The sequence below is a fragment of the Megachile rotundata genome, chromosome 15 (genome assembly GCF_050947335.1).
Source record: "Megachile rotundata isolate GNS110a chromosome 15, iyMegRotu1, whole genome shotgun sequence".
In the NCBI taxonomy this organism is placed as follows: Eukaryota; Metazoa; Arthropoda; class Insecta; order Hymenoptera; family Megachilidae; genus Megachile; species Megachile rotundata.
Window position 1 is genome coordinate 7764176 of NC_134997.1, and position 12785 is coordinate 7776960.

The 12785-nt window shown below is 34.7% G+C and overlaps 1 protein-coding gene across 27 annotated transcripts in view; it reads right to left on the bottom strand.

Annotated features, from left to right (window-relative positions):
• Window positions 1-12785, bottom strand: part of LOC100878152 (protein muscleblind) — a 491425-nt gene that overhangs the window by 462545 nt on the left and 16095 nt on the right. The gene's annotated exons all lie outside the window — the stretch shown is intronic.

Consider the following 12785-nt stretch of genomic DNA (forward strand, 5'->3'; position numbering starts at 1 on the left):
GTTGAGTATGGATGGTATGTTTGATCATATTGGTCCTAGACATTCAGAACTACTAATGACCCTTCTCATTCCCTCCCAAATTAAACTTACGAACTTTCAGAAGAAATAGCATACGTTTGACAGATTATTTTCAAAAATCAGAGAGTAAAATCGCAAAGTTGTAGAAGCTTAACATTTTAGGTGACACTGACATCATATAAGGTGTCATTCATATGTGAGTCTAACATTCTCATATGAATCTATCACCTATACTCTGCAGGATTTATTAGCTTAACTAACTGCAAATACACGTCGTTAACTAACTAGAAGTTAATAAATATAACAAATCATCAGGAAGAAGTTTGTAAGATTTGTTAAAAATGGAAGTGCTAATCAAATTTTCAAGTGCTTATGTGGCAGTCAAGGTGTTACCTGCCTTTTGAAAGATTTTCGTGTAAGAAGTTAATAAATTATTGAACGTGAGAGTTTAACAGAATATCCCAAACTTTGGTATGAAAAGGATGAATGAAAATTTGAATGAAAATTTGTAAATTTCCATAGTTGATTTCTAAACCGAACTACCTTTGAAAAGCAGAATCTTTTCCTAAAAGATCATTGTTGGGAAATATTATGCCACGCAAGGGGAACAACTGATTAGATTAAGTACTTAGATTAGATAAGATGTGATCCAAGATTAGTATTATCTGGACCTATTTATCTTCACTTCAACGAACTCTGAACGACAGGTATTTTTCCACTTGGTATCAAATGAAACGCTACAGACTCTGTCAGGGTGTTTAAAGACTCATCAATCATTTGTGTAATTAATGATCTTCCACGGAAATTTGTCAAGCGATTTATATCAGACAGTTTACAAATTTTCAACTCTTTCAGTTTATCCTGATTCTCAAGTTTTCTATATTCTCAAATTTTGTTGCAGTTCTAATCTTTATGTTTTGAAATCCTCATAGGTGTGAGTCTTTGCATTTACAAATTTGTTATTGCAATTTTTATGTTTTTAAATTTCTAATGTTCACGGAGATTCCCAATTTTCTAGACTTTCAAATTTTTAAACTTCCATGGTAGGTAAAAAATTCAGTCTTCAAATTTCAAGGTCTAAAGACCTAATCCTCCATATCAGACTACTTGATTAAATGACTGACTGATTAATTTATTGATTGATTCATTCACTAACTGACTACCTGATTGACTGACTGACTGACTGAATGATTAATTTATTGATTGATTGATTCATTGACTGACTGACTGACTAACTCATTGATTGATTCATTGATTCATTGACTGGTTGACTAACTGACTGACTGACTGACTCATTGATTGATTCATTCATTCATTAACTGACTGATTAATTTATTGATTGATTCATTCATTGACTGATTACCCGATTAACAGACTAACTGACTAACTGACTGACTGACTGACTGACTGACTGATTAATTTATTGATTGATTAATTGATTGACTGACTGACTGACTAACTCATTGATTGATTCATTGATTCATTGACTGGTTGACTGACTGACTGACTGACTGACTCATTGATTGATTCATTGATTCATTCATTAACTGACTGATTAATTTATTGATTGATTCATTCATGGACTGACTGACTGATTAACTGACTTACTGGCTGACTGATTAATTTATTGATTAATTCACTCATTGCCTGACTGACTAACTAACTAACTCGTTGATTGATTCATTCATTTATTCATTGACTGGCTGACTGACTCATTAATTGATTAATTCATTCACTCATTCATTGACTGACTACCTGATCAACTGACTGACTGACTGACTAACTCATTGACTGATTGATTAATTGATTCGTTAATTCATTTGACTACATCCACAAGTTCTAAATGAAGCAAAGATTACAATATCGATAATACCACAAATTTTGAAGTCCCCAAATTGCAGTGACCTTAAACACCAAGTTCCCTACATCCACAAATCTGAACAATCCCAAATTACTACACTCTTAAATCCCAAGATTTCCATATCACCAGCTCCACAAATCTTGAAACCCACAAATTACAGGATCAGTAAATTCGAAGATCACCGAGTACCTGAACCTCTACATTTCTGCACCTACAAATTTTAGCGATCCTCATTTCTATGTGGTTAAATCGCTATACATCCGTATACATACATAGATCCCCACATTACCACGGTCCCCAAACTAGAAGATGCCTAAATTCCAAAATTCTGAACAACTTGATGTCCACATCTCTACATCCACAAATTTGAATGATCCCAAATTGTTACACCATCTAATTGCAATAAACCCATATTCCTAGAACCCGGCGTTACCAAGGTCCCCAAACTAGAAGATGCCTAAATTCCAAAATTCTGAACAATGTGATGCCCCATATCAAATTTAAATGACCCCAAATTTCTCTATTGTCAAGTTGCTATACATCCATATTCCTAGATCCCCATATCCTCAAGGTTCGCAAATTACAAGATTCTCAAATTAACAAAAACATGAAACACCTAATGCCCCATTATCTTTACATCCACAAGTTTAAATGCCTCTAAATTCTTACAACGTCGAATCGCTATACACCTACATCTCTACATTCCCATATTCTCAAGGTCTCCAAATTACAAGATCCCTAAATTCCAAAATCCTCAAATAGCTAAAACCCCATATCTCTACATCTGCAAATTTGAATGACCCCAAATTCCAAAATTGTCAAATTTCTATACACCCATATTCCTAGATCTCCATATTCTCAAGGTCTCCAAATTACAAGATCCCTAAATTCCAAAATCCTCAACTACCTAATGTTCCACATCTCTGCATCCACAAATTCTGATGATCCTAAATTTCCAAATGGTCAAATCGCTCTACACCAATATCCCTAAATCCCCAAATTCTCAAGGTCCCTAAATTCCAAAAGCCTCCATTACCTAATATCCCTCATCTTCACATCCACAAATTCTGATGATTCTAAATTCCCAAATGGTCAAATCGCTCTACACCAATATCTCTGAATCTTCAAATTCTCAAGGTCCCTAAATTCCAAAAGCCTCACCTCCCTAATATCCCACATCTCTGTATCCACAAATTGTGATGATCCAAGGTTCCCAAATGATCCAAACGCTATATACTCTATCCCTAAATCCCCAAATTGCTAAAACCCGCAAATTACAAGATCCCCAAATTATAAGATCCCTAAACTCCAAAATCCTCAAATACTTGACGCCCCACATCTCCGCATCCACAAATTCTAATGACCCCAAGTTCCTACGTTCCCACACCGTCAAATCGCACTAAACCCGCATCTCCAAATTCCCATATTATCAAGATCCCCAAACTCCTAACTCAGAAGCCAGATTCGCTGTTGACTGTACATATTTGCTGCTCGCTGTACATATTTGCAACGTTCGCGAATAAAAGAAGAAGAAACCGTTCGAAGATTTTCGCGGCGTCCTGGAAATCCCCGGGAAAAACAAACGACTCGACCGGAAACGTTTCTCTTCCCGGTATTTTCTAGTGCGTTGAACGCGCGCATACGTAGCCATAACTCTTGCCAGGTAACATGAGAAACGAGTCGAGCGGTTCGGGCCCGCTTTTCGTAAGCGGCTTACTCGCGCGACGGAAAATTGTGCTACGTTATTTCACCCCCTCGCCCTCCACCTTCTTTCTCTTCATCTTAAAGGGTTATTTCCATCCGGGCAAGCCAAAAAATCGATTATTATTTATTCGTTCTATTTCTCGAGAGGATACTAGGTTTGATATTAATTTTATGATCATTGGATGTTGCTTTTGGATTCAAAATAAATACAAGGGATGTTCTTCGACAAAACAAAATTTTCTTTTTTCTGATGTGGATGAAAATATTAGATTGTTTCATAAAAATTTTGATTAAATTGGTTTTTGTTAAATTAGTTAACCTTGAGAAAAATATGTAGAGTGGATGATTAAACAGAGGACTAACTTGCCACATTTTTTATGAGTCTGACTCGTGACGCACTCGGTCAAGTTTGATAAATCTTACTCAAATTTTTAATATCTTCCAATAATATCCTACAATAAATTGGACTACAATAGTTCAAGTCCAATTTGCATAGTCAAGTTTACTGAATACAAAATTGACCTAACATTTCAAATTTCTTCGTCTGTTTTAATATTATAGATGTGGTTAGTTAGGTCAGATTGACGCACCTGACAAATCACAAGGTCAAAGGTTTAGTATCATTCAAACCATATGTTGCAATAATCTCACAATACCTAATTTCACATTTGAAGAATATATAAAAAAGTCATACAAGGTACACGGTGATTATGGCCATATACCGGGTGATCAAATATTCCATATTACACGAAAATATGACGAAATACATTCAGTGTAATAAATTTGATTCCAAAAATGTTTATTCTTAGATAAAATCGAAAATAGATGGAATCAAATGAGAATAGCATGGAGTTTGTTCGGTTCCCCGTTATATGGCCGTATAGGTGACCCCCGGTGGCAGTAAACGTGTTATCGCCACGAATTCGCGTATCTTCCATCCGTGACTGGTATTTCGCGTGCTCGAAAGACTTCCCTTGGCTCTCGGTCGAATCGATACACGTGCACGAATGCGGCTTCGAGCTTCGTCCACTTCTTTCACGTGACTACCGCAGAAAAAGAGGGACGAGCAAATCAATATCTCACACAGACTTTTCGTGATCGTCGTCGCCACCGTCGCTGCCATCGAACGGTCTTCTTAATATTTTATTCATTTGTTTATTTATTTTAGAGGGCCTCGGGACGCGTTAATAAAATGCGGATATGTGTCAAAGGTTCTGCGGCTTTAAGGTGGTGGGGAATTTGGAAGTTTGAGGAATTAACAGGTGAGAAGTGGGAGTTGAAACATTAACGGGTGAAATATGCAGGGATTTGAGAAATTAACAGGTTTAGTGGTTTAGTTTGATAAGTTAGCGGGTGAGATGTGTGGGAATTTGAGAAATTAACAAGGAGGGAATTTGAGAAATTAACAAGGAGGAAATTTGGGGTCTTGAAAAATTAACGAGGAGGGAATTTGGAGAGCTGAGATATTGATAAGTAAGAAATTTAAGGATTTGGGAAATTTGGATTTGGGAAGTGAGAAGTTTCGAGAGTTGAGAAATTAACAGGCGAGACATTTGGGAATTTGAGAAATTATCTAGTGAGAAATTAACGAGTGAGAAATTGACAAGTGAGAAATTAACAGGCAAGGAATTTAAGAGTCTGAGAATTTATTCATGAGAAATTTAAGAATTTGGAAAATTGGCATGTGAGAAACTCAGGAATATGAAAAATCATGAAATGAGAAATTATGAAATTTGAGCAATTATCACATGAGAAATTATCAGGTGAGAAATTGAGGTACTTGAGCAATTATCACACAAGAAATGATCAAATGAGACTTTAAGATATTTCAGCAATTATCACACGAGAAATTATCAAATGAGAAATTAAGGTATTTCAGCAATTATCACACGAGAAATTATCAAATGAGAAATTAAGGTATTTCAGCAATTATCACACGAGAAATTATCAAATGAGAAATTAAGGTATTTCAGCTATTACCACACGAGAAATTATCAAATGAGAAATTAAGGTATTTTAGAATTACCATATTTAGAAAGCTAAAAAATTTTGAAAAATTTGAAAATCAAAAACATCAAAAATTCGAATAAAAAAATTGAAAATTTTTCAAACTTGCCTTCTCATCAAAAATAAACTTCCGTTTCATTGAAGTGTACATAAATACCAACGTGATCCGAACAATGTCTAAAAGTGTCCGGCAACGGAATAAAGTTTCAAGTTGGATATAATGACCGTGTTCGATTATTAATGGTAGCCACCGTATATTGCGCCTACAGGCACGTCTATTTATAATGCCGTCACTAGAACCGCTTTGCTACGTGATTGTGGTCGATTGTAAAAGTCCAGTGATCCGAATAACCATGCCAATATACACGGCTGGCGTCATCCAGCGCAGAGTAAACGTGAGAACAAAAAGAAGACAGGAAGGGTAGGGTAAATGATTTTTAACGTTTCCAATTCGCTGCGCTTGGTTATCCAGCTTGAAACGAACGAACGGACGCGACCGAGCAAGCTCGTTCACGCTCGTTCGACGATTTTTTTTCCCCCTCGAACCGTTTCACTTTGGATTCAAGTGAAAATGACCTCTCTTCTAACGTGAAGCGTGGCTGCAGAGATGAGGGTTGTTTGCATTTTTTGATGTTGCTTGACAAGTTAAATGTTATATTGACACATTCATGTGGAAATGACCTTCTGAGGAAAGAGTGGCTGCAGAGATGAGGGTTGTTCGAGTTTTTGGGAGTTTCAGGAATGGGGAATTAGGGGTTTGAGAATTTAACGAGTGGGAAATTAGGGATATTGAAATATTAGGGGGAAGTTTAATAATTGGGAGATTTGGGAATTTGAAAATTTCAGGAGTGAGAAGATTTGGAATTTTAGGGATTTAACGAGTGGGAAAATTAGGGATTTGGGGATTTAACAAGTGGGAAATTACGGATATTAAAATTTGATGAGGGGAGAATTTAAGAATTGAAAGATTTGAGGATTTGTGAATTTCATAAGTGAGAAGTTTTGGGATTTTATGGAACCTAGGAATTTAGCGAGAGGGAAATTATAGACTTGAGAATTTAACAAGTGAGAAATTACACATTCTAGAATTTTAGAAAAGAGAAATTTAAGAAATGGGAAATTTGAGGATTTGAGAATTCCATAAGAAAGAAGTTTTAAGATTTTAAGGATTTACCGAGTAGGAAATTAGAGTTTCGAGGATTTAACAAATAGGAAATTACGGATATTAAAAATTGATGAGGGGAGAATTTAAGAATTGGAAGATATGAGGATTTGTGAATTTCATAAGTGAGAAGTTTTGAGATTTTAGGAATTTAGCGAGTGGGGAATTAGAAATTTGAGGATTTAACAAGTGGGAGATTACTCATATTAAAATTATAGAAAAGAGAAATTTAAGAAGTGGGAAATTTGAGGATTTGAGAATTCCATAAGTAAGAAGTTTTAGGATTTGAGGGATTTAACGAGTGAGAAATTAAGAGATTTGAGATATTTTTTGGAACTTTAACTGTGGAGATTTGTAACTTTTGGGACTAAAATTTTGAAACCACAGCATTCTGGGACTTTTGATGGGACTATAATAATTTTAGGATTCTTGAATTTCAGGGCCTTAACAATTTTGGGACAATAGCATTGTGGGACTTTTGAACTTTGAGACCTTAGTAATTTTGGGGCTTTTGAACTTGGGGACCTTAGCAGTTTTGGGACCAAACTTTTAGAAATTTTGAACTTTGGGACTAAAATTTTAAGAATTTTGAATTTTGGGACTTAGCATTATGTTATTTTGAAATTTCGTAATTTGTAATCTTAAAATTAATAATTTTCAATATTTAAAAAATTAAAAATTCAAAAATGCAAGCATAACAGATAACTTTAGAAAATATATGCCAACGGAAAATTATCGAATAAATATTGCGGAGGCAGTATATTAAAGAGGAGTGAACATGACGCCACTGCCTGGTGTCCCGAGTCTAAAAACCTTGAATTCCATTTGACAAAAAGTATTTCTGCTCGTTCATCTTTGCGCATGCATTCTCTGACACTGACATTCCAACGTATCATGCTATCTCAAGCTAAACTTAGAAACTTTCACCAACTATTCGTTTCTTTCATTAACGCGCTGCTGTCGCCCGTATCTGACCTCTCAAGATGCCTTTTAAAGCATATTCCACTTGGAAATACTTGATTATTTATGGGGGTACCCCTATTAATTGCGCTAAGTAAATTGATCTTCAGAGCACCAATTAAACTGAACACCATAACTCCGGATTAAAGTGGAAGTATTATTTATTAAACTTTCGAGACTATAAACTTCCAAATTCCTAATTCTGCAATTTTCTTATTAGTTAAATTCTCTAATCTGTACTGTTCGTTAAATTTTTCAATTTATACATTTCTTGTTCGTTTTCCAAACTTTCTAGGTTGAATGTTAGAATCTGCGAGTTTTCTATTAATTAAATTTTCATTTTGCAAATTTTTTACATTTCTAAATTCCTCGTTTGATAATTTGTTAATTTCTCGAATCTGTAAATCCATTTGTTGTTTTCTTTAGTCTCTAATATTCCTACTTGTTAAATTCTCAAATTTCTTTGCTTCAAAGATCACCAAGATCTCAAAGTTTCGAAGACCCAAAATGCTCCTAAGTCCCAAAGTTCCCACAAAAAATACTGATCTCAAACTTCCAAAATCATCGATCTCTCAACTCGTAACGTCCTGAAGTCCCAAAGGGATTTACATCTCACAGCCATTATATCTCATTAAGTCGTTAAGTCCCAACAGTCATGATATCCCAAAGTCAGTAAGTCCCAAATAGTAATTGTATCCTACAGTTAAGTCCCAAATAGACATAATATCCCGTCGATAAGTCCTTAAATCCCAAACAGGCATGGTATCCCAACATCGGTAAGTCCCAAAGTCCCAACAGTCATGATATCCCAAAGTCAGTAAGTTCCAAATAGTAATTGTATCCTACAGTTAAGTCCCAAATAGACATAATATCCCGTCGGTAAGTCCTTAAGTCCCAAACAGGCATGGTATCCCAACGTCGGTAAGTCCCAAAGTCCCGCAGCGATTATTACCATCGCGGACGAACGATAATCGATTATTAGTAACCTACACCTGTCACAATGCCTCACCGTGAAAATACGTGTCAAACTCAATGAATGCAGATCGATGGTAGGATCCTAGGGATCGTAAAGAGACCTTGGGCTTTTATTGCTCCGCAGCCAGAGGTTTTCCCTGCAAGGTACCTCCTCTTCCTTCTATGCCCGCTGCACAAAAGAGCACAATTCTATGGAGGTATACCTACTACCTGCTACCCGACAATCTTCTTAAAAGGCTAGCAAGAGTCAAACATCACGGAAAAGTAGAAAGCGAGCTCGCCAGTTTTGATTTCACTAGGAAAACATTTCAGACGTTTGTATTGTAAAAACCCGCGGTACCTTTTCTATTCAATCTTCTAGCGACTTTCATCCATGATAATGATATCGTAAGTTATCTGCTCGATTAAGTGTCGTTGCTGCGACTGTTGCGAGTTGCTCATAATTGTTTTCAGGTTTTTCCACTTTTTTTCGTTATAGAATTTATTAAGGTGGTTTGTAGCTTTTTTTGATAGTGTTATCATATAATTTTATCAATCTTATCTATTATGATGAAAATGTATTCCAAAATTTTTTAATTCTCAAGTTTCTAGTTGTATATCTTTACAATTGGAGAACTATGTAAATTTTCTACTTCTTGTATTGTCTAATTTCTGTATTGCTCAAATCTATGTATATTGCAGAATCTATATTTTGAAATTTTGTAATTACCAACTTCGGTTCTCAAATTCCTGTATTATCAAAACCTATGTATTGCAGAGCTCTGTGTTGTCAAATCTCTGTATATTGCAGAACTCTGTATTGTCAAATCTCTATACATTGCAGAAATCTATATTGCCGAGTCTCTATCCGAATGTATATTCTAAACTTGGAAATTGTCAACTTATATTCCCCAAATTTCTATATATTGCCAAATCTCTCATTACATTCCACAACTCTACATATATTGCCAAATCTCTCGATATATTGCAGAACTCAATATTACCGAATCTTTTAATATCCAAATTATTTCATTCACAACTTGGTGCGTTCCCGAAATTCCCTATTTGCTAAACCTTTCTATATTGTAAAACTCTACATATATTGCATGATTATTTATTGTGAAACATCTATATACTAAAATCTACATTCTCGTACTTCTATATTGCAAACTTATTATTTCTCTAAATTTGTATATTTCTCAAATCTCTATATATTGCCGATATCTATATTGCCAAATCTCCACATACATTGTCGCATTCTACATTGACAAATTTGTATATATTTAAGTCTATATATCCAAACTTCTATATCGTCAAATTATTTTCCTAAAATCTCTCGATATATTGCAGAACTCTATATTACCAAATCTCTGTATATATTGCAAAATTCTATATTGATAAATCTCCATATATTCAAATCTATATATCCAAACTTCTATATCGTCAAATTACTTTCCTAAAATCTCTCGATATATTGCAGAACTCTACATTGCCAAATTTCTATATATATTGCCACATCCTATATTGACAAATCTCTATATGTTCAAATCTATATATATCTAAACTTCTATATCGTCAAATTACTTTCCTCAAATCTCTCGATATATTGCAGAACTCTATACTGCCAAATCTCTATATATATTGCCGCATTCTGTATTGACAAATCTCTATATGTTCAAATCTATATATATCTAAACTTCTATATCGTCAACTTATTTTCCTCAAATCTCTCGATATATTGCAAAATTCTATATTCTTAAATCCCTACATATCCAAGTGCATTTTCACAAATTTTTGTATTCGCAAATTATATCAATTAGAAAAATATTTTAATATTAATCTACCACAAGTTTCATTCAGATTTCTATGCTTTCAGTTAAACTAGATCTATGTGGCGAGACTTTGTGGGTCAAAACACAGAGCGCGTATTTCACGCCAGTTCACTGTACTACCCACTTCATATCAACAATATGAAATTGTCCCGAATCATAAAAAGGTTCCGGTTTACTCAATGATTTCGAGGCATTTTTGCACGAGTCTACCTCAGCCAAGTATTTAACGCGAAAACAAATGAAATTTCCCCTGGCCAACTAACTAAAGCGAACGAGCGAACTTCTACAATAAGGTTCAACGTTATATTCTACCAATTTGAGGTATTATCAGTTGAATGGAAAACAATGGCGATATTGATCGACGATTCGACATCGGCTCGAATTAGACCGTCTTAATACGTGAATGTGTACCCAAGCTTTCGAGATTTGAGCAACTACTAAGAACTTATCGTGGTCGTTAAGATTTCGCGATGAAAGCTATTACGAACAGTTCGGTTATTAAAACGTTCAAATTATCCTCATCGTCGATCAGAGCTGTACTTTTTTCACTGATATAATTTCTTGCGTTCCGTATATTTTATTACGAACATTCTTGTATCGCAGTTGTTTGATATCCGAACCGAATGATATTAACCGAGCATCGATATTCGATACAATTTAGGAATGTGTTCCATGCCGTGGGTTGTCTATTTGCGCAAGGTTGAAAATTACTTTGAAAAATAACTAACCGAAAGAAACGTAAGAGATAATAAACGTAATTCTGCGTTTGAAATTTATCGATTTCCGATACTCCTGATACGCTTTAATAGTACAAGAAACTTTGCTAACTTCAAATTAGTTCGAACTTTCGACTCCTAAGCGCACAAAAACCATGTACAGGGTGAACCAATAATAAATTGACGAATTTTTTTTAATGTTTATCAGATTTCACTAATTTCCAAGTTCCTAGATTTTCCAAATTTACAAATAGTTTTTTCAAGTGTTTGCATTTCTAGTTTCTTTAAGTGTTTGATCTTCAAAACTTCAAATTTTGTAATTTTTCGAATTGTCTAAATTTCAAATTTCCTAGACTGTCAAATTGTTAAAATTCTCAAATTTTCTGGAACTTACAAATTCCCCAGATATTTATGAATCATCAAAATCCAAAATTCCTAGAATTCTCAAAATTCTGAAACCGCTAGAATTCCCCATATTCTGAGATCTCTAGAATTCCCCAAACCCTAAAATCCCTAGAATTTCTCAAACCCCAAAATCGCTAGAATTCCACAAACCATAAAATCTCTAAAATTTTCCAAATTACAAAATCCCTAGAATTCCCCAAAATTTCAAATCCTCCAAATTCTGAAATCCCTAGAATTCCGCAAATCTTAAAATATCTAAAATTCTCCAACCCCTAAAATCCCTAGAATTCCCCAAATTCTGAAATCTCCAGATTCTCTCAAAATTGCAAATCCTCCAAATTTTTTAAATTCTAATATCCCCAGAATTCCCCTAATTCTAAAATCCCCAGAATTCCCCAAATTCTAATATACCCAGAATTCCCCAAATTCTAATATACGCAGAATTCTACAAATTTTAAAATCCCTAGAATTCCATAAAATTTCAAGTCCTCCAAATATCTCAAATTCTGAAATCCCTAGAATTTCCCAAACTCTAAAATCCCTAGAATTCCTCAAACTCTGAAATTGCCAGAATTCCCCAAATTAATCCAAAAATCCCCAAATGACGAAGTCCTTAATTTCCAACTTTAATTTACAAAATAGTGAAACAAAATGAAATAACAGAAATAGCATCGATGCAAAACACAGTAACATTAATGGTACAGTAAATTCGAATCTCTTCACAAGCGACGACTCGCATAAAGGAATCTCGTTCCACATTTCCGATTGCTGTCTGCTTATGGAATCACGCTAATAAAAGACACCCGGTATTTGTCATGAGGTTACATTAAGAAAAGCATGCGCATCGTGGCGTGTCGCAACGCAGTATCATTTTCAGTAATCTCGAGAATGGCACTGCTATCCCCTACAGTTTCGGTAGAAACGGCCAGGTAATTAGACTGAAAATATCCTTCGCTGAAACGGGTTCCTATGTTCCAACATTTTCAGAATCGAGGGGAAAAATGAGACTAATTATTGAAAACCTTATTCGGGAATTTTTTTCGACCCGTTAAATATTAACACGATAAAACAACCAAATTTTATACAAAATTACTGTACATAACAGTAAAAAAATAAAAAGTCACAAGTTACACAATTTGATGTCACAATAATGGCGTACATTGAAA